The sequence below is a fragment of the Homalodisca vitripennis genome, chromosome 4 (genome assembly GCF_021130785.1).
Source record: "Homalodisca vitripennis isolate AUS2020 chromosome 4, UT_GWSS_2.1, whole genome shotgun sequence".
Taxonomy (NCBI): Eukaryota; Metazoa; Arthropoda; class Insecta; order Hemiptera; family Cicadellidae; genus Homalodisca; species Homalodisca vitripennis.
Genome location: NC_060210.1, coordinates 79,812,892 through 79,835,691, shown reverse-complemented (window position 1 = coordinate 79,835,691; position 22,800 = coordinate 79,812,892).

Genomic DNA, 22,800 nt, shown 5'->3' with positions numbered 1-22,800 from the left:
TGTTTTTACTAAATTGTAACTGATTATTGTTATATTACTTTTGTAATAATATTGTTATTGAAGCATTTTCAATTGCTACGCGATTAGATTCAATTTATTTATTTTTTTCTATTTATTTAACCCATAAATAAGCTTAAGCCACACAGAAACATATTACCATGCCTTGTACATTATTTATAAGCCCTTTTTATTTAAATATTAATATATTATGATTACCTTGAAAATACCAACAATTACTAACAATGTTTTAATAAACAACCATTATGCTATAATAATACCACTTAATATAAAAAAGAAAAATCAGTAATTTGTTTAATAAAATAAGACTGAGTGAAAAATTAATTTATGTATCTGTTTCATTTATTTTCATATTATTTTTATTTATATTGTTTCCAAAGAGAACAATAAATAAATAAATTCATAATTTAATTCAGAGAAATCACATTTTACTTAAAAATAGCTCTTACCATAAAATTGGCACTTCAATAAACCATGGCAGTACAAGTTAAAGTAATATGTGAAACGTTTTGGCAATGAGAGGTATGTTATTATTTTTCCATTTCCCAGCGCCAATATCAACAAAGATTCTGACTGCAGGCTTTAATCAATTGAAACCACACATAAACAAGACTTGCCTTGCCAAGATAGTGTTTATTGTTGAACGGTTGGCAAAGGAACGTCACATTTGTTTTGTTTAGGTTGGTAGAGTATCTCTATAGTGAGTTTACCCATCTGAGCGTGGCACAGTTGTTCTTCTTTGCTTGCGTATTGCGTATTGCAACGTATGATTATTGAGCAGGATGCCTTAGTAAAAATAGACGAGTTGGTTTTGTAAGCATACAGACTTACTATTAAATATTATGTTAGGTTTGTATAATTTATATTAATTGATCCTAATTAATAATCTTTCATACTCTTTAAGTTTTTATTAAATAAGGATAATTGCCTTTGAAAAGCATATAAGTTTTCCTAAGCATGAGTACTAACTATGGGTTACTGGAGCCTACATAATATCAACCATCAACATCAGTAGAGCTTTACTACAGACATTCGACATGCGTTTTAATAAAGGTAAACATGATTTATGAAATGTCTTTTTGAATTTAAAACATATAAAGAAGATCTAATAGTGTATGTATTAACAAATTAGGTAAAACAGAAATGCAGTATATAAAGGGTTTATGTATAGAATAATTATACTTTATCCTTTATAGAATAGTAAAACTTGTCTTTTTATTTTAATTGCAACGTACAGTGGATATTTCTTAATACAGTAGATAAAAATTCATTGCAATGCGTAAAAACTTCTTCGACTACTAAAAAAACCAGTTTTTCAAAAACCGTTGCCGCTTTATATTAATGTAAAATCTAAACAAATTTGGATAACTATTAGCCAAAAGTAACTAAAATCCAATAAGAAATACAAACAGAATTTTTTAAACCAAAACATATACAATTTTTATTTTGTTTACGTGAAATGCAGCGTATGAAAAATGTATTGTACATCATACAATAGCTACTATACGAGTAAACACACTTGCCACAGGTTGCACCAGAACCAAGTAAAATTACAGATTTAAGATTAATCGTTTATTAGGCTAAATAAAAAAGATTTCCCATTTTAAAGGTATGATTAAAACGCATCCAAAAGCTGTTTAGTTTTTCTTGAATGGTGTATTTATTATTAAGGTGACTTTGAAAATGCTTGTGGAAGACAACAGACAGTTAATGTGATTTTTGGAATATAATGTAAAAACTTTTAGCAATACAGAAACTGAATTGACGTTAAAGACATGTATTGGCCTTTTTTTAAGTACTAATTTGTGTAAAATTATCACTAAATTTTTTTTTAGGAGAAGCCGATCTCCTTTTATGCCTTATTATTATTAAATAATTATTAAATAAAACTACTTTGTTTTTTGCTTTATTTAGTGATCAGCATAGTAAAAATATTTGTTTTTTAATTGTTATACAACGCTCTCAAGTGTATCCGTACTTTACAAAGACACCAAGTACGCCGTTTCAAACATATTGACTATTATAGAACTTGGCTGATGCGCGCATGAGCAATATTGATGAGTGCCGTAGTAAGTATTCACGCATGGTTTTAAGATGCTGATTGTTTTTAGATGTTTAGGTATTACAATTTTGTTATTAGTTTTATAAATAATATTTAATAGGACAGTTTCAGGTAATAAAGTCTGACAGATGTAATAAATACTCGATAATTAATATCCATACATGTTTAAGAATTCAGTAAAAGTATTAAAATGCTATTTTGTGATCTTCAGGTTAATCAATATGTTTCTTAATTTTTGAAGGAACATTATTTTACACATTTTTATTAAAGACTATTAACGTTATTATATATTACCATCAGCAACACGAAAAACTACGAACAATATTGTGTATTATTATGGATCGATGTCAACAATGAAGATACAGAGCACATGCATTAGACAGTGGTGCGGAGGCATGTTTCCTGTCAAGCTAGAATTAAACCACGAGAGAGGGAATGGCTTCTAGTTTATTTCAGATAGTGAAAACTTGCTTCTTAAACTTAAGATACGTGGAAAATTTAAGTTCTATGTAAAGAAATTTAAAGTAAAAAATCAAGTAGTTCTGTAGATTCACGTGTTTAAATTAATAAATAAATATTATTGACCAATTAAAATTTATAAATACACACAGGGTATACGCTAGCAGCCTTGTGAATTACTGATCATCTGTTTCGTTGTTCAGGTGAACAAGACACTAAGGTGGGAAATTATTAAGATTATCCTACGAACAATTTATTCAAACGAATACAATCAAAGTTACAGAAATTGATTAAATAACTAATTTATTGTTACATTAAAAAGACCTAATTTTACTACTGAAGTCTGATGGTGGTTACACTTATGGTTTAATGAAATAAAATAAGGAAAAGTTAAATCTGTCGATGTAAAATCTGAACAAAAATACACTAAAATAATATGATTTACGAACGCTATAGCCTATCTAAATGAACAGTGTACCTTCGATAGCATATTTTAATAAAATACAAAAACCTTTATGTTGATAGATACCAAGATAACAATAAGCTAACATGTTAAGTACATATTATGTATTTTTACATCGATGCTGGGTGAATTAAACAAATTATAGTATTTAAAACGCATTATGAAAGAACAAAAAATATGTATGTTTTTCTTTTTTCCAATATCCAGAAGTAAAAAGCTTCAAAATATAAAACCGTGTCTTAAACAATTTTTTAATTATGAATAAAGTAAACAAATAGTGAGACAAACTTCTAAGGCTTTCCGACTGTATAGCAAACATACGACATCATTATATTTATCTATAACCAAAGAACCCCATGTTTTACTTCTATCATCAAAATGTTCCCTTATTCAATTATGAAATTGTGTATGAGCAAACATTTTTATCACATATATTATGTCTGCCAATGTGTAAGCTTGCATACCAATTTTAACAATCAACGTATTCCACGCGTTTTTATTAGTAATACCTGCATTGTAAGTTTGCTGCAAAACATACAAGCTTAGCTAAGTAAGAAGGCAGTATTTAACAGAATGTAGAAATCAGTGACAGTAAGATTTCCTAATGTTATATCCGCAACAAACACACTATTTCTCCTGTAAAAATATTTGTTACATAGTTTATAAAAAATGCTATTACATCAGTCGTAATCATCTTTATTGAGAAAGACTAACGTCACTACTTTTGTTTCACCTAATTTTAACATCATATTTCTACAGTGCTTGTTTAATATCATCTGAGTACTTTTTTATAGAAAAGTCAATATTTTGTTCAAAGATACGGTAAACATTAATAATTATGACAGAAAATTATCACTTTATTACCAATATCAACATTCAGTGTTAAAATAATATTGTATGGAATTTTGTATTGTTTACGATTATTTTTCGGACTTTTGACTTAAGATTCCCAAATTAAAATTGTTACATATTATCAAGTGTTTATAAAATAAAATCTGATAGCAAAAGGCTTTATTAAGAATATATAAGGATATATGTGAGTTTATGTTTCTTGTAGCTTAATGTAAAATAATAACTGTTATGAAAATATTATGTATAACCTTAACGTGACTGTGTTGCTGTATTGATTAAAAAGCTGTCTAAAGTAATTTTCTTCGAAACAGACTTGCTCGGATTTATGCAACTATAAACTCGTGAATTATCCGGTATTTAATTAGTGAAAAGTAATAAAATGAGGAGCTAATTAACAATATTGAACTCATACACCTCACAAGCAGTCTTCTATTAACCTGAATTGGTTTTTTTTATAATAATATAAATTGGATTTCTTTGTACTTATTCTTCAACTTAATGTGCAAGAATTGATTTTATAAGACTATAAACTGTATATAACTTAAGTCGATTCTATATGTCAACTGCTATGGCCACTAAGCATTCAGTGTGTTTAAGAGAATAATCTGATTAACATTTTTCTGTTTAATTACACGTTTTATCGTTTCGGCTTTGATAGAATACCCAGCGTTAAGCGGGCACACAAAAACTATAGGATGTTTAATGATTAAAAACATGACTTGTTTTGTTAATAAACAAATAAATAAAATCAGTTAATAAGAAAATATTTAATCAGTAAATAATTTTATTAAAAGAATCACCACAAACGAATTAAAAAATAACACTATAAAGATGTTGATTTAATGAATGAAATAAATGGGTACAGTTTTATATTAAAATGATAAAAATAAAACCATATTTATTTTGTTTAAAGAATAGAAATAAATAAGTACAAATATTAGTTACAGGAATGACAAAAGGGAATAAAAATAAAACATTAAAATTTTAGCTCATTCCACATTTGTCTATTTTCTGTACATCCGTCTGGCTCTCCACAAGATATCTTGAAAACCAACTGACCTATGGAATTGAAATTTTGCATGAAACTTCCATTTCTAAATGAGGAAGACTGAGGTCAGGGTCGTTCATGATGGTGCATGACACTCCATGGGATTTAAATGAGCTTTAGTTAATATTTTTGCATTGGTCTTATGGGTAAGCTTAATGTCAACGAGAAAACAGTAGAATAAATACATCTCTAAACAAACTCAGTAGTCATAATCATAATTACTTTATTAGTGCATTGGTGCAGAGGTGAAATTAGGGTTACAAGGTCCTTTCTTACATTTACCTTCAACAAAATCTAAATAGATTTCCAACCCCAGTAAAAAGTTTAATCAATTTAAATCTATTAAAAATAGTTATTAATTAAAAATAAATATATTTTGCATAAAAAAATATACTCCATGACAAAGAAAATATATTTTCAAACCCAGAGTTTCAATGCTAAACACTCAGTACGCACATCAAAGTTGTAACTTGTAACGTATTAATGCATGTAGCCATTACAACAAATACAACCTCATTATATAGTGACTTGGTGTGTAGACTTTAATTATTTAAACATTGGTATAAAATCCTATTTAAGAAAAAATCTGAACGGACATGAATTAAATTTTTCTAGCCCCACGAATGATATGCTTCGCTAAAGCTCAACCAAAAAGTAAGTATTAACAGTATTAATTACCTAAAACTGAGAAGTCAAAAATATATTTCTCATTTGATTTCTTGTATTTTATAGTTGGCTTTGAAATATATTGGTTATATTCTCAAAGTTTCAAACAAAAGTGAACCTTTTTTGTTATATTTACAGTAATGAACGTTATTTTGCCAACTTATACACAAGAAAAGCTAAAATGTCTGTGCCCTAGTGCCTTTATCTGCGATCCTTAGTGCGTTGTTACTGACATAACAATCTGCATTCAATTCCGTTATCTCGTTAAAAATCTTGTTTGTCAAGTAATTGGATCGCACAATAAGTTACCCCTCTGGTGAGCTTAGGTACCAACGTCAGCTTCACTTGTGTTACATGTTTATCCTATACAAAGTAGGCAACGTGAAAAAACGTTGCAAATAAGTTCTCCAGTATTTGTGAGCAACAATTTTTATATTGTTTATTATTTATTATTTCGAGATATATTATTTTTATTTATTAATAACAGTAAAGGCGAGGGTCTTCTACAGTTATAACTATATAAACCTAAATGAAGAGAGAGTTTACTTCTTAATGAAACCATCCATTAATATATTAAAAATATATATGACGATTCTGCAGTTTAACAAACTAATATTACAACTTAAAAGTTTTATAAATTTAATTTAGAGTTATGAAAAGTGCGTTATTAGGATGGCATTGGATTCAAATGCGTATTTATTTTTTTAAATATTATATTAAATGATTGAACCTTAGGAACTAATCCAACGTACTGAAAATGAAAATAGATAGTTAGAGAAGTAAAAGAGCCTGTTGTGACATGCGGAACAACAGTTCCTATAATTCGAGAAATTAAGGCATCGGAAAACTAAGGGTTTAACTAACTGAAGGATTAGATAATATCAGTTCTCTAGAGACCAGACATAAAACCTTAAGACAAAAAACAAGGTTTGAAGAACAAGGAGTGAAGGAGAAAAAATATAAATATTAAAAACAAAACTCTTCGTTATGATTGAAGACTCTAGGCACATGTTTATATTAAGACACCTAATAATCTTATTGATAATATTTCTTCGTGAGCTACAAATGCGCACTTTAGCTTAGCTCTGTATAACCTATCTCTAGAACACCTAGCAATATCCTTAGATTCAGAGATTCAGGGTTTCTCTTACCTCAGGACTTCTAAATACATGGATGACTTATTTCAATAACAATGGACTAACTAATTTGTGCTTAAAACGAAAGAAAATCATTCAGTTATAATTATTGTATGATGTCGTAAATTAATACACATTATACACAAGTATCGACTTATAATCAAAATACGATCCTTAGCCTCCGTAGAATCAATCATTGAGATGTAGTATAATAAAAAGGAAAAGCGCTAGCAGCTGACAGGACAACATTGTGAGTGATTATCAGCAAGGAAAGGGTAGACTATCACATCCTGTTCAGAGCAGGAACTAACTTGGTTTCTACAAAGTAATAAATTAGTTACGAAGCACCAATAGAAGTATTTGTTCAGGATTGTTCTGTATTTATGTTTGTCTGTCTATTTAATCGCATAATATCTCTAAAACAAACTGATAGATTGACTTAAATTTTGCATGAAACTTAATTTCTATAGTAGATTACGAATCCGGTACATGATAGCCCATGGGTTTCGGTTGAGCGTTAGCAAACATGTTCGGGGCTGTTTTTAATCACATCTATGCAGCTTTAAGTTGTTTATATGAAGAATCTCTTTGGCTCTTGACTACCGATGGTGACCTCGTAGACGTGCATGTATTTTATTTTTGTCAACCATCCATAATTTCATAAACTTTAAACTTATTCCTTTTTTGATTGAGAAGTAATTTAAAAGAACTCTAATATTTACCTCAATGCTTTTGCTTAACCGAAATAAAAACTATACATAATAGAATCATGCTATTTAATTTTATGACAGAAATTATTATAAACATTGTTTTAACGGTTCAAGATGGGATACACATTCTTGCCTGAATTATTTTTCGCTAGATGCACGGTTGTTGACAATAATCCCTGCTGCATATACTCTAAAGTTCGTACGCGGGACTCTATAAGGGAGCAGCTGGTACTTTGGGTGGAGACTTCTAGTCACTGGCTTATCTGTGTCTGTGCATGGCTAGGCTATATGACGGCTCGAGATGATCGGCTGATTTATGTGTGGCACAATGTATCCGCTATTTTTTAGTATAAAGATAAATAAAATGTTGTATTATTAAAATATAGGTGGTTTATCAAAGTGAATATTAAGAATGATAAGAGTATATGGATTATAAAATACATTCAGTACCTGTATCTGGCGTAACTTTGTTAGAAAATTATCAATAAGCCAGAGCTTCATGCTGTAAAGGTGGAGCAGTGAACGCTTACTAACACAATTAGCAGGATGTGGAACCACCCATAATCGAGTCACTTCCTCAGCTCTTCGTCTCCCGTCATTCATAAAGCATGATCAAACATGATCAACATTTGTCACATAACCTAACACGATTATCGAGAGACGTGGATACGTGGTGTTGGCTCTCATTTTCAGCTCTTTGTCTATCGTCCTTATCATTTGATAAAATTATTAAAAGAGAAAAAGATTTAAACTATTATATAATATGCATATTTAAATAAGTTTAAATATTCAACACTGTAAAACATTTTGAAACTATTAAATATTTAAGTTGGTATATTGACGTTGAAAGCACACCTTACTTGCTCTACTGCATAACATCTTTTTAGCTTTATAGCTTTATCTATTTGTGCTTTTGTTCCTTGAGTGTTAGATATTTTTGTGTACTAAAAATTTTAAAACCACACTATAACTAGCGTTCAAAAGCTTTTTAAACCCGTAAAAGAAGAACAAAATCTGTTTATTGTTATCACATAAATATGTTGTCCCGGGTATTGTACAATTTAACATAATACTTATATAATGATACACCATGTGTTTCTGCTGAGAGCAGTTTAAGTAGAACATCTCTGGTAATATTTGCTGTGAGTTATCCCACACCGAAGGTATGCTTGGCTCAACCTCTAAGGGATTGTTGGCACACAGTGAGGTAATAACAATGCGGTACTATTGTGTCTGGTCTACGAATACTATCACAGAAACACAGCCACGATATTAATATCTTGTAACTCTCATCACATAAATCTCTTTGTTGCTTACCATTTATCTTCCTTAAAAAATTCAACGTTTAGTTTATTATGAATCTATTTTGGATAGCATAATTATAGTTAATAGTGATTTTAATACAAACAATTTATATTATATTTAAACTTTAAATTTAATTCGAAATCACAAGAAATTACGTAAATAATACTCCAACCAATAACGGTAAAATAAATAAATTTGAATTTCAGTTTTATCAATCCCACATTAAACACAGTAATTATAGAAAACCAGAAAAATAATTTTGCTAATGATACAAAAGTAATAGCATGTATTATGAAATATGAAATGAGATCAAATCGATACCTGTATAAGAATAAAATCAGGTAATAGAGGTTATGGTCACTATTACATTTTGAAGAAAGGGCCGTGTTTACTTTTAATTCGATTATTATGTTTGATATAAAACGTATATTAAAGCTTATTAAATGTTGTACCGTTATTAATTTGCATAATAAATATTTTCAAAATTCTGTTACTTGACATTTAAAAATGTTTAAGGTAAAAATTTATATCGAAAATAATGGCTTGTACTGTCTGAAATCATCTCTCAGCTTTTTTCCCAAAAATTACTTACCGCCACTTTTTTTCGAAAGTATTGGACGAAGTTTTGCCGCAATACTTGTATGAGAACTTTTTATATAAAACTAAAACTTTCCAAATGTTGTACAATTCACATACAAAAAAGGTGAGCGATAGTTACTAATAGCTTGTTTCAGTATCCAAACAATATCATTCATATAAATGAAAACAAATATTCAATTGCCTTTGACCGAACTGATAGGCCACTTTAGTTTAAAATTATACCTCTTGGAGCGAAACTAAATTAAAACTATATACCACGGTAATATTGGCTGTATAAATATGGCCAGAATAGCATGGCGACATTACTCTTAGGGCGATATGTTCTATAAGAGCAGCATACTCTCAAAACGGTTGTGTTTAATGAGATTAAATTAAGATTTTATTAAATTTGTATGAAACCTATTTATAAAAGTCTCTTACCTACTACGAACAATCTCATATGATAAACTTTAGTAATACCACTACATCTAGGAGTCATGTTACATATCATAACTAGAAGAGAACGTATATAGACAATATGGTAAACTTTGCATTAATTTGATATTTAAGTTGAACTATTTATTTACGTTCATTCTTTATGCATGCATGCTTTTTAGTACCACATACATATATCCATATAATTGCATTATATGAATGTTATGCCATATGAAGTTTTTCAAAAGAAATTAAAAACTTTTATATTTCTACATTGACAATAACATAAATCATAGATTTTTATGCATCCACTTTTCGATTTAAAAAAAGTTTAAAATTTATTAATTTGTAAACATTACAAATAAATTATATTTATTAAAACTAATGAAACTTTCCAATTAGTATTTTATTGCGGCAACTTATTATTACTATTATTATTATTATTATACTTAAGCTGAAGTGAACTGATATTGTCATATTACATATAAACACTTGATACAAACATACTTTTATAGTTTTATCGGTATAAAAATTTTATTTTACTTACGATAATTATATTAATCATTAAATTTATGGGCTCTAAGTGATGAAATTAACAAGTACCTTCTTAGAACAAGAGTAGGACTAATGTATAGTGCAGGTAAACCCTAACCACACAGTAACGACTAGATGTCTTATTCGCTTTGTGTCCGTCCTTAAATAATAAAGTAACTTATTTATACGAGTACATAGACTCATTAAGGTTAGTAACGAAAGTCACTCCAACACATGGATCCTCTTGTGATGCTGTGTTTAATTAGCGCAAGATTCCAACTAACTGTTGAATAGCACTTTAAAAGTAGTTCTAGTGACACTTCTAGTTAGTTGGAGTTTATAATAATTAATAGGAAAGCTCTAATTTAGTCTATTATTATGTTTCTTACCTTTAACTAGAAGCATGTGCATCTTTTAAAGCATATTTTAGTAACAATCTTTAAAGAGTTTTTTTTTTTTTTATAAAACATTTATATAAATGTGTAAGCTCTGTTGAGATTTTACTTCAAGAACTACCACAATTTACACTCAATAGCAGTGTAATAAATATGTGTTCGGCTAATATTGACTGAAGTCTTGGCACAACCAAACTTATGGCAATATTGACATACATAAAATAAATTTAGAAAATAAAATTTACTATTAAACGCAGTAATATGTATTGGAAGTACTATGTTGTAGAAGCCTATTTCCACAATATTTCAGAAGCTATTGATAGAGAACTTCTAGTAGATTTAACTATAGAATAATGAATATGACTTCGTATGGTAAGAACACAATGTAAGGATTTCTGTTATATACATAAACCTGGAGCGTGACTGCAAGATACAGAAGCACTATGTTTGTGGTCTACGGCACCAACATTTTTGCGTTTTATGTATATTTATTTACTAAAAATGGTTAGTTATTAGTAAGAGTTATATCTTTTTAAATAAGATTGAGGTTTCTATCCAAACAACTGTTTGTTGGGGTAGGTATAATCTTACAAATACAATAAACTTTCTTTGTTTGAAGGTTATTTTCCTGTTAAAATCCTGTTTCCTTCACAATAAACTTGCCTTTGATAGACTGTAATAGTTATTGTGGATCTTTGTATTATGGAATTAAAGAGGGTTTCTGTTGCGGTAGGATAAAATATATTTCATTATATTTTCGTATTTACTTTTACGTTCAGATAGTACCAACAACCTAAAAACATCCTCGTGCGCCTCAGAAAACAACTATGAACATTCCTTACCACTTTTATCAATATCTGATATTGCCAGGAAATTCATTGAGATATATATATATATATATATATATATATATATATATATATATTATATATATTGTGCTGAAGTTTCACTTTTTACACTCTTATAGTCAGTGTTTCTACACGTTCTGAAATTCCTATGATTAGGAGTTGAGCTTTATTTTTGTCAGTGTTGGAATCAAAGTCATCTGTCGTAGTAATCATATATTCTCTTACATCAGTATTATGCCTTCTTTAGTTATAAATCTTTAAATCGTCAATTGTCAAGGTTGCAATTTTAATAACAGTAGTCAAACAAATTTAGTTAAACCTATTTATTACTGAAGGTGTACGCAAAAATTATAGATATAGGTCAAAATTAACATAATTTGAACGTTTTAAATGTGGTATTAGACAAATTAACATTTTTTTATATAATAAAATACAATGAAGAACCTATATTTAAACATGTATGCTAGGAGAAAGGATATTTGGCATTCATAAGCTTTTATTCTAGGAATACTGTCAATATGTTTCAGGACGTTTGTGGGAGGGACATACCATATTTTACATACTAGGTAAAATTTACGTGGTAGCCATTTCAATACTGGAAGTGAAATCGTAGAAAATTTGTAATTGAATGGTTGGTAAATACTTATACCAAGAAAATATAATTTGGGCAAAGTAATATTACACCGTTTTTGTAACATACATTTATACAACCCTGCACAAAAAATATTACCTGAACTAAAGAATATTTCGATATTATGAAAAAGTTAATTTTAGTTTATCAGTGAAGATAACATGCGAGATGATTTTCCCAATTATTAGGACATATTTTATAAACTATAATAATTTAAGTAGAAATATAATATCTTAAGCCTAATTTTCATTTTGACTATTTTATTTTGATGGAAATCTGTATTTCAGAAACTCGATGCCTATAATATAAAACTATGTTTAATAAAAATAGGGTGCTTCTTCAATTTCGTTAATAAAATTGTTGTAAAACATTGCTGCAGTAAAAGAGGATCTGTTTCACAGGCAGTCAACTGTTTATGTTTGAGTTGGGAACAAACGCCTCGTAATTCGTTGTCTGTGTCTGGCGCGCTAATAAGCTTTGTTTTCCCAAACTATGAGCATTGTTTTCAGGTAATAAGACTCGATTCATTCATCGGGATCGTAAACTGCTCTATTTTATTAAACACAAATATAATGTATGTATAGGTGTGTAATTGTACATTATTGTACTGCTATTCAATTATGAGCTTTATTAAAAACTTCAACTCCCTATTTTTTACATGGAGTCAGTTTTACACAAATTGAAAAGTTTACTTTGCAGACAGACAATAAAGTGAGTTAAACACGACAGCATGAAGAATCTATGCTCCAACTATGCCACTTATCATAAGTAGTTCCAAAAAAACGACCCACACTAAAACAAAATGGGTCACCTTATACCTATTCTATATGTTTACTTATTGGTAATGCTTTGTTACCAATCAATGTTGAAATCAATTATCAATTACAACAATTCTACTCAATAATAAAATATAATTTATTATATAAAATTATAACATAATTTTATTCAATAATAAAATATGTTTAATAAAAATATATTGGAAGCCTTATAAGCAAATGAATAAAGTATAAAGTGGATTGTATTTATCTAGTTTTTAGTCAACGTTTTCTTGTAGAAGCATTCACTATGAAAGAATCATATCGTCTCCTGCGCTAGTTTTGGTGCAGGTCGAAATTAAATGGGTTCAAAAGATTATACGAAAATAATACATTTAAAACTAACCGTCAGACACAAGGTTAATGTTAAATCAGCGTCAGTAAACTGCATGCAGATGTATTATGGTGTGTTAGTCTCAGTTATCTGACAGTGATACAACTATATTTATGTGTTTGACTGTATGTTTTAGGTTTTTCAAGCAAAGAAAATTGTTATCTGAGAAAATATATCGCCTCCTATTTTGAACCCTTCCGATACCTTCTCATTTCGACCTCCACCAAACCTAGCGTGGCTGAGGATCGAATAGAATAGGTTTATACAATGCAAATTGCCCCTCTTGGCTCCTAGGTTATAAGCACTCTCAATGAATTTCCTGGCAATATCAGATATTGATAAAAGTGGTAAGGAATGTTCATAGTTGTTTTCTGAGGCGCACGAGGATGTTTTTAGGTTGTTAGTACTATCTGAACGTAAAAGTAAATACGAAAATATAATGAAATATATTTTATCCTACCGCAACAGAAACCCTCTTTAATTCCATAATACAAAGATCCACAATAACTATTACAGTCTATCAAAGGCAAGTTTATTGTGAAGGAAACAGGATTTTAACAGGAAAATAACCTTCAAACAAAGAAAGTTTATTGTATTTGTAAGATTATACCTACCCCAACAAACAGTTGTTTGGATAGAAACCTCAATCTTATTTAAAAAGATATAACTCTTACTAATAACTAACCATTTTTAGTAAATAAATATACATAAAACGCAAAAATGTTGGTGCCGTAGACCACAAACATAGTGCTTCTGTATCTTGCAGTCACGCTCCAGGTTTATGTATATAACAGAAATCCTTACATTGTGTTCTTACCATACGAAGTCATATTCATTATTCTATAGTTAAATCTACTAGAAGTTCTCTATCAATAGCTTCTGAAATATTGTGGAAATAGGCTTCTACAACATAGTACTTCCAATACATATTACTGCGTTTAATAGTAAATTTTATTTTCTAAATTTATTTTATGTATGTCAATATTGTAATTTTGGTTGTGCCAAGACTTCAGTCAATATTAGCCGAACACATATTTATTACACTGCTATTGAGTGTAAATTGTGGTAGTTCTTGAAGTAAAATCTCAACAGAGCTTACACATTTATATAAATGTTTTATAAAAAAAAAAAAAAACTCTTTAAAGATTGTTACTAAAATATGCTTTAAAAGATGCACATGCTTCTAGTTAAAGGTAAGAAACATAATAATAGACTAAATTAGAGCTTTCCTATTAATTATTATAAACTCCAACTAACTAGAAGTGTCACTAGAACTACTTTTAAAGTGCTATTCAACAGTTAGTTGGAATCTTGCGCTAATTAAACACAGCATCACAAGAGGATCCATGTGTTGGAGTGACTTTCGTTACTAACCTTAATGAGTCTATGTACTCGTATAAATAAGTTACTTTATTATTTAAGGACGGACACAAAGCGAATAAGACATCTAGTCGTTACTGTGTGGTTAGGGTTTACCTGCACTATACATTAGTCCTACTCTTGTTCTAAGAAGGTACTTGTTAATTTCATCACTTAGAGCCCATAAATTTAATGATTAATATAATTATCGTAAGTAAAATAAAATTTTTATACCGATAAAACTATAAAAGTATGTTTGTATCAAGTGTTTATATGTAATATGACAATATCAGTTCACTTCAGCTTAAGTATAATAATAATAGTAATAATAAGTTGCCGCAATAAAATACTAATTGGAAAGTTTCATTAGTTTTAATAAATATAATTTATTTGTAATGTTTACAAATTAATAAATTTTAAACTTTTTTAAATCGAAAGTGGATGCATAAAAATCTATGATTTATGTTATTGTCAATGTAGAAATATAAAAGTTTTTAATTTCTTTTGAAAAACTTCATATGGCATAACATTCATATAATGCAATTATATGGATATATGTATGTGGTACTAAAAAGCATGCATGCATAAAGAATGAACGTAAATAAATAGTTCAACTTAAATATCAAATTAATGCAAAGTTTACCATATTGTCTATATACGTTCTCTTCTAGTTATGATATGTAACATGACTCCTAGATGTAGTGGTATTACTAAAGTTTATCATATGAGATTGTTCGTAGTAGGTAAGAGACTTTTATAAATAGGTTTCATACAAATTTAATAAAATCTTAATTTAATCTCATTAAACACAACCGGTTTGAGAGTATGCTGATTTCGAATTAAATTTAAAGTTTAAATATAATATAAATTGTTTGTATTAAAATCACTATTAACTATAATTATGCTATCCAAAATAGATTCATAATAAACTAAACGTTGAATTTTTTAAGGAAGATAAATGGTAAGCAACAAAGAGATTTATGTGATGAGAGTTACAAGATATTAATATCGTGGCTGTGTTTCTGTGATAGTATTCGTAGACCAGACACAATAGTACCGCATTGTTATTACCTCACTGTGTGCCAACAATCCCTTAGAGGTTGAGCCAAGCATACCTTCGGTGTGGGATAACTCACAGCAAATATTACCAGAGATGTTCTACTTTAACTGCTCTCAGCAGAAACACATGGTGTATCATTATATAAGTATTATGTTAAATTGTACAATACCCGGGACAACATATTTATGTGATAACAATAAACAGATTTTGTTCTTCTTTTACGGGTTTAAAAAGCTTTTGAACGCTAGTTATAGTGTGGTTTTAAAATTTTTAGTACACAAAAATATCTAACACTCAAGGAACAAAAGCACAAATAGATAAAGCTATAAAGCTAAAAAGATGTTATGCAGTAGAGCAAGTAAGGTGTGCTTTCAACGTCAATATACCAACTTAAATATTTAATAGTTTCAAAATGTTTTACAGTGTTGAATATTTAAACTTATTTAAATATGCATATTATATAATAGTTTAAATCTTTTTCTCTTTTAATAATTTTATCAAATGATAAGGACGATAGACAAAGAGCTGAAAATGAGAGCCAACACCACGTATCCACGTCTCTCGGTAGGAGGGTTTCTGTTGCGGTAGGATAAAATATATTTCATTATATTTTCGTATTTACTTTTACGTTCAGATAGTACCAACAACCTAAAAACATCCTCGTGCGCCTCAGAAAACAACTATGAACATTCCTTACCACTTTTATCAATATCTGATATTGCCAGGAAATTCATTGAGATATATATATATATATATATATATATATATATATATATATATTGTGCTGAAGTTTCACTTTTTACACTCTTATAGTCAGTGTTTCTACACGTTCTGAAATTCCTATGATTAGGAGTTGAGCTTTATTTTTGTCAGTGTTGGAATCAAAGTCATCTGTCGTAGTAATCATATATTCTCTTACATCAGTAATTATGCCTTCTTTAGTTATAAATCTTTAAATCGTCAATTGTCAAGGTTGCAATTTAATAACAGTAGTCAAACAAATTTAGTTAAACCTATTTATTACTGAAGGTGTACGCAAAAAATTATAGATATAGGTCAAAATTAACATAATTTGAACGTTTTAAATGTGGTATTAGACAAATTAACATTTTTTTATATAATAAAATACAATGAAGAACCTATATTTAAACATGTATGCTAGGAGAAAAGGATATTTGGCATTCATAAGCTTTTATTCTAGGAATACTGTCAATATGTTTCAGGACGTTTGTGGGAGGGACATTACCATATTTTACATACTAGGTAAAATTTACGTGGTAGCCATTTCAATACTGGAAGTGAAATCGTAGAAAATTTGTAATTGAAATGGTTGGTAAATACTTATACCAAGAAAATATAATTTGGGCAAATAATATTACACCGTTTTTGTAACATACATTTATACAACCCTGCACAAAAAATATTACCTGAACTAAAGAATATTTTCGATATTATGAAAAAGTTAATTTTAGTTTATCAGTGAAGATAACATGCGAGATGATTTTCCCAATTATTAGGACATATTTTATAAACTATAATAATTTAAGTAGAAAATATAATATCTTAAAGCCTAATTTTCATTTTGACTATTTTATTTTGATGGAAATCTGTATTTTCAGAAACTCCGATGCCTATAATATAAAACTAATGTTTAATAAAAATAGGGTGCTTCTTCAATTTCGTTAATAAAATTGTTGTAAAACATTGCTGCAGTAAAAGAGGATCTGTTTCACAGGCAGTCAACTGTTTTATGTTTGAGTTGGGAACAAACGCCTCGTAATTCGTTGTCTGTGTCTGGCGCGCTAATAAGCTTTGTTTTCCCAAACTATGAGCATTGTTTTCAGGTAATAAGACTCGATTCATTCATCGGGATCGTAAACTGCTCTATTTTATTAAACACAAACTATAATGTATGTATAGGTGTGTAATTGTACATTATTGTACTGCTATTCAATTATGAGCTTTATTAAAAAACTTCAACTCCCTATTTTTTACATGGAGTCAGTTTTACACAAATTGAAAAGTTTACTTTGCAGACAGACAATAAAGTGAGTGTTAAACACGACAGCATGAAGAATCTATGCTCCAACTATGCCACTTATCATAAGTAGTTCCAAAAAAAAACGACCCACACTAAAACAAAATGGGTCACCTTATACCTATTCTATATGTTTACTTATTGGTAATGCTTTGTTACCAATCAATGTTGAAATCAATTATCAATTACAACAATTCTACTCAATAATAATAAAATATAATTTATTATATAAAATTATAACATTAATTTTATTCAATAATAAAATATGTTTAATAAAAATATATTGGAAGCCTTATAAGCAAATGAATAAAGTATAAAGTGGATTGTATTTATCTAGTTTTTAGTCAACGTTTTCTTGTAGAAGCATTCACTATGAAAGAATCATATCGTCTCCTGCGCTAGTTTTGGTGCAGTGCAGGTCGAAATTAAATGGGTTCAAAAAGATTATACGAAAATAATACATTTAAAAACTAACCGTCAGACACAAGGTTAATGTTAAATCAGCGTCAGTAAACTGCATGCAGATGTATTATGGTGTGTTAGTCTCAGTTATCTGACAGTGATACAACTATATTTATGTGTTTGACTGTATGTTTTTAGGTTTTTCAAGCAAAGAAAAATTGTTATCTGAGAAAATATATCGCCTCCTATTTTGAACCCTTCCGATACCTTCTCATTTCGACCTCCACCAAACCTAGCGTGGCTGAGGATCGAATAGAATAGGTTTATACAATGCAAATTGCCCCTCTTGGCTCCTAGGTTATAAGCACTTTGAAATCAGACTGAATATACTTAAACACCAAGAGCACATTGGCATTACAACACTCCTGATTGTTCTCTCAACGGTTCTTCCACAATTCAACTTTGTTTGCTACTTTGAATGTTTGATAAAAGGAAATTAATATCGCTAGTGAGTTTAGTATTTTTATTAAACTTGTGTAAGAGTCCAAAATTTGTAAAACTACAAATTTTATGCTCTTCAATGCGATTGATAAAGACACGGGTGAAGTGAAAGTTATTTACAATTCTCCTTGCAGGAGATCTCTGCTAACAAGATTCGGTTCCCACTACTCAAATTTGATAACCCCTCTTATATAACTTGGAGAAACATTTTTTTCTCACTATCGCCTGCTGTTATAATTTGTTGCTGGATGAATTTGTTTTTGATTGTATTGATTTTTGTATTGATTTAATTATTGTATTAAATTGAATTTGTATTGATCTTAAAAGATTAATTATAATATTTCAGTAGAACATTTTAAACTAAAAGTAAAGAATCTGATTTGATTTGATTGATTGATTTGATTGATTTATTTATTTCCAAAATTTATGTACAGAGTAAAATATAATACATAACAAAAATCTTATAGGAAATTATCCCCACATGGGCATCAGCCTGTGTGTGGGGAAACGAGTTCCTCAGTCTGCACTACCAATAACACACAAAAAACTTAAATTAAAATAAGGAAATGAATTGTCATTAATAAAAACATTTTCATTAACAAATGAAAAACGAAGATTTAACCTCTAAAATAAACCATACAAGGCCAGAGCATGGAATACATGAGTAAATTTAGTTCATAAATAATCTAAAATTTGAAAGGAATATACTTATTTAGAAAATACAATTTGAAGACATAAAAATGTAATTTATAAAAACTTGTGACTTACATAAAAAAGAGCAATCAGAAAGACTTAATTAAAAATTAGCCGATATAAGTAGAGAGAGACTTGGACCACACCTGCACACCCACACACACACACACACACACACACACACACACACACACACACACACACACACACACACACACACACACACACACACACACACACACACACACACACACACACACACCAATCACGCACCCGCACGCTTGCTCGCACCACATGTCCTCGTTGGCCTGCAGTCAAAACGATTGTACAAACTCACTAAACACTCAGACTAACATTGATTGTAATACAAAAATATAACAGAAATTTAATACATAAAAAAGCATATCTAGGTGTAGATTGAGGAAAAATACTGACGAAATCCATCTCGCCCAGCATCTACTAACCATTTATTGACTAATTTTTTGTACGTACAATAGTGCAAGGTCTTGTGTTTTTTATAAAGTATGGTAATTTTGAGAAAATTATATGAGCAATATAGTGAGATGATGTTGAATTAAAGGCTTTAACGAGTCTAGGAACAATAATTCTGTTACGAAATGAAGAACGCGTAAAATGGCTGTGGTTACTGTGAATGAAAATTGAATCTCGATGTTGAAAAATGTACAAAACTAATGTTCGGATATATAATTGCGAGACGTTAAAAACTTTAAATTCTTCAAATAATAAATTGGTTGGATAAGTACGATTTCGCTTCAGAGCTACTTTTATAATAGGTTTTTGAACGACTTCTAAGGGAGCAAGGTTATTTTGAAAACAGCCACCCCATGCTAAATTACCATACTGAAGAATTGATTGCACAAAAAAGCATAATATACAGTTTTTAAAAGATCTATTGTAAGTATATTACGCAGATTACAAAATATAAAGATAAATTTACGAAGTTTATTCCGCATGTAAGCTACGTGAGTAGATATGAATATGAGGGTTCTGGACCACTTTTGGAGCCAACAGTAAATCAAGGGAAAATAATTTTTAAAGGACAATAAACGAATCTGTAAAATCAAACAGTAGCTCACGAATGAAAAATTACCGAATCTATAGCTGTTTTCTTCTACTTTCTTGAGCAGTTTTAATGTAAAATCTCCTTAGAATCAATATATTGGAAATGTTGTCAAATCTGCTACGAATAAACTATAAATCTTTTATTCTACAAAATTAATTGTAACACATTCTTTATCTTTTATTGTCTTTTGCCCAGTAACAATCAAGTGTAATTTATCATTTTTATTCAATTCTTTAATCTTTTTTTCATCCAAAAAAGTCAAAAATCTATTTGGCAAATGTACTTTGAAATCTTCCAATTCTGCTATGATTGTAAGCCCGAATTTATCTTTCATTTTCTCCAATGTCACAATTTTGTATTTCTTATTTTCTTCTAAATCAATGAATTTCTTATATTCTTTAAATCTTAGTTCGCCAACTTCATTTAATTCCTTTAGTAGCACCATTTAAATAGGAACAAATTTTATTTATAGATATTTTAAATTTCAGTTTTATAGTGATTTTTTGAGAAATACCATTCAAATTATCAACTTTTTAAGGTACATACAAACTGGTACTAGAGTTTTTTTAAAAATCCTGAAGAATCTACCGAATTATCTCTAATTATTGTAAAGTTTGAGCTTAAAAGTTGATAATTTGAATGGTATTTCTCGAAAAATCACTATAAAACTGAAATTTAAAATATCTATAAATAAATGTTTCCCATATAAATGAAGGGTGAAAAAATAACATGTCCATTTTGTAAGAAAGAAATCCTAAAACATAACTATGATCGACATTATAGCTCGAAACTCCATTTAAAAAACAAACAACTTTACGAAAGTGAACTGAATTATTTAAGGAATTGGGCTAAAGAAAATCAAATTGTCGATCATGAAAAGATGTACAATATAGAAAAATTGCGTGAATTAAAGAAAAGCTTTAAGGAAGATAAAAAAGATCTTAATCTATTGACTGACAAAAAAATTCAATCAATCGCTGAAAAATTGTCCATTGAAACAAACGATAAAACTAAGTCAGAAATCATCGAGCAAATAAGTGAAACTCTTAACGAAAAACCTAAAAATATCATTGATGTAGAAGTTTTATCCTCAATACACGGTCTTTTCAAGCAATACATTTTAACAAACTTGAACGACAATTTCATGTCAATTTACAAATATCTTTCAATTATGCGGCCAGAAATTAAAAGTTTAATCGAGAAATTTCAAGAAAATGTTAAAAATATGAAAGGATATCTCTCTTTGGAATGTGAATACGAAAGAACTTTAGTGAACGGTGAACCACAAACTTGCCCAATGTACTTTACTATAAAAGCAGACGAAATCTTCGATGTAAACGATTTTATCACCAAAAAATTTAATAAATTAACACATCGAGAACAGACAAATCATCCAAATAGAGGTTCTGGATGGACATTTAAAAGCTGCAAACAACTATTTTTGAGCATTAATAAACACGAAATGATGAACGCAGGATCATATATCGATTTACCAAAGATAATCAAAGATAGGAAGGCTTGTGTGAATATAAAAAAAAGATGATTTCTGTTTTATTAATTCTATCCGATGTGCTATTGAAAAACCAGAAACTCATGTAGATAGAGCAAAACAATATGAAAAATTTGTGAATGACGAAATATTTTCAGATTTTGACTATCCTATGTCTCTGAAAGATATAAAATTATTTTAAAAACGAAGTTATAATTCTAAGTACAATTATCCAAAAATGTCTGTAAATGTGTATAGCTTTGATGAGAAAATTAATATTGTTCCATTGCAAATTTCAGAAATTTATGACGCTGAATTAAACGTTGATTTATTGTATTTTAAGCAAGATGATAAATCTCATTATGTTTTGATCACGGATTTAAATAAACTCGTTTTCTCTCAATTATCTAAATGTAAAAATAAAAAATTTCTTTGTAGAAGACGTTTGAGTCATTTCTACAAATCTGGAGATTTAACAGATCATTTAGAAATTTGCAAGCAACATGGAGTTTGTAAGCCAATTATGCCGTTTTCAGGTCAAACAACTAAATTTACTAATTATCAAAAGAAGTTTAGCCATCCGTACGTTATTTATATGGATTTTGAAAGCATATTAGAGAAAATTTCGACATGTAAGAACAATCCACAAAGATCGACTACAACCAAGATTCAGAAGCACATTCCTTATGGTTTTACTCTATATTTAGTGTCGAATGTGACCAATCGCATGTATAAACCGATATGTTATCGAGCCAAAAATGAAGACGATTTGCCTAATGTTCCTGCAAAATTGTTTGATGAACTCAATAAATTATCAAAATATATAGCTAAAAAATATAATTCAAAGAACATGAAGCCTATGAAATTAACTGAAGAAGAAGAAA